Raw genomic sequence first — 2,257 nt, forward strand, 5'->3', positions numbered from 1 at the left:
TTCCCCCAGTCTTGCTTCCTAAGGGAAACCTACAATAGGCTTTCAAAAGATGAGCCTATAAACTGAAATACCTAATTCTGCAGACTCTAACAATTGCAAACTCATTTTACGCATTTCACAGAGCAATGAAATTTGCTCCTCGCACACTTCAGGGTGCCACAGGTGCTCTCACTGCATTGCTTCTCCCCTTGTCAGCTGGCCCTGCTGCCCCACCAGTACAAAGCATGGGACTGATTGAATAAGGGCTGAAGGATGAAATTTGCCACATAGCAGCTGTCCCCACCCAGGCTACCCTGGAGCTTTGTTCAGGGCTAGAGAGGAGGCTGCAGAAATGTGGCCTTTCTCTTGTCAGCAGATTGCTTGATCTGTCAGGAGCAATGCTGTTTCATCACTGCTGCTGTGTGTGTAATTAGTTATGCAGTGTTGAAAGAAGAGCCTTGGATGATGCAGAAAGCTGAGTTTGCTAATGGAAGTGCGTCTAGTTGCAGAACAGATGGGTGATCCAGCTGGGGAGCCAGCTTCAAGCACAGCCTTTTAGGGCAGAGATGGCAAGGGTGGGTACTCTGTTAGCATGGCTGTGTCGGGATCTTTGTTGATGCAGGTATGCTCTTTGGGCACCAGCTTTAGAGGAAAATGGCTTTATTTTTATTTCTTAAGGTGATGAATACACTAGCTTGAGGGTGGAGCTGTGGTTGGATCCTGGGCTTGCTGCCATCAGTCGTGCAGTGTTAGACTGTAAACGGGCACAATTTTCTGAGGACATTTTTGCAGATACAAAACCTCCTTAAAGGCAGATGTGTGTGTGACTCTTCCCTAGCCTGCAATTATGGGGCGGAGGGTTAATTTGTGTATCCAGAAGGAGAAGGTCTGTAATTCATGTATCATGTTTAGAACAGATTGATACCAGCTATCATTTTAAATGTTGGTGATGCAATAAGAAGCTTTTTGTTTCTGTCTGATTGTAGGAATGACAAGGGTGTGCAACCATTCATAAGCTGCTCTTGTGGACAGAGTTTCATTATCAAACACAGGCAGTCAGATATTGTGAGTCAGTATCTTCCATCTTCTTCCCCATCCATCTCCCAGATTAGGAGCCACTTAAAAAGTGTTTATTAGAAAGTAGCACTGGTTCTTATCTCAATTACCTTCTGATTTGTAAACTTTTACAATTTACATTTTCACACTTCATTTCAAACTACACTGCTTTCCTAAATGAACATGGTGATTGTGACTCAGCTGAGATTTTAAAAAGAAGAAATAACATACTTCCAAGAAAAACAGTCAGACCCACTGGCTTCTACCTTATAAACAGTCTAGCAAGTCACAGGAATCTTCTCTCCTTACCACCACCTCACCCCAATGCTGCATGTCTGGGCTTAGAGCAGTTACAACTCTTCATTCCAGCAGCGGTGACAGCATGGCCTCATGTTCCATGTGGGAGAAAACCCAGCACCTAAGTTCTTTCCCATGTGCAGCCAAAAGAGTTGCCTGACGCTGATGAGAGGGTCTTGGTGATGCTATCTGCAGGCACAGATGGCATTTGCCATCTGGAAGCAGAAAGTCTTAGTCCTCAGGAAAGAAAGAGACAAGGGGATTAGTTGAACAGGAGGGAAATACCTGATTATAGGTGAATGGTCCTCAAAGGGCAGAAAATATGGTAGGATTAAGCCAGAGGTGAAGGGTTCAGGGAAGAACTCGCATGGAAGGGACTGGTAAGACAGCATTACAACTTTATTATTGCCTTTGCCTTCTGGGTCCCATAATTAACACACATTGGGAGTTATACACAGTCTGCCATGGCAGTGTGGTACTGAATCTCATGACCTGGGCTGCCATGTCACCCCAAAGCTCTTCTAACTCAAGTGGGCTGCCTGGGCAGGGGACCACAGGAAGCCCCATGGTCCTCCTTGCACCTGCATAGATGTCCCCATGGCCATGATGTTAGCAGGAGCAGCCACTGTGATGTGTAGTGCCATAACACAGGGGTGACCCACACGTGAGGCCATGGGAGCAGAAACCTTACTGTCTTTGCACTAACCTGGCTGAACCCTGGGCCTGTCCCCTGGGCACAGCACTGCAGGGGCTGGGGACTGCCACTGACCCTGCCACAAGGTGTGGGACCATGTAGTGCAGGCAGCCTCTTGAAGAGGGGGAGACACAGTTGTCACCCTGGAGACAGGGAGGGCAAGGAGGGCCACTGTCAGGGATCTTCGGCTCCTGGAGAGGCGGGGAGAGATGCCAGTGCCAGGGGTAGCGG

Source organism: Cariama cristata, unplaced genomic scaffold (assembly GCF_000690535.1).
Source record: "Cariama cristata isolate BGI_N322 unplaced genomic scaffold, ASM69053v1 scaffold11144, whole genome shotgun sequence".
Taxonomy (NCBI): Eukaryota; Metazoa; Chordata; class Aves; order Cariamiformes; family Cariamidae; genus Cariama; species Cariama cristata.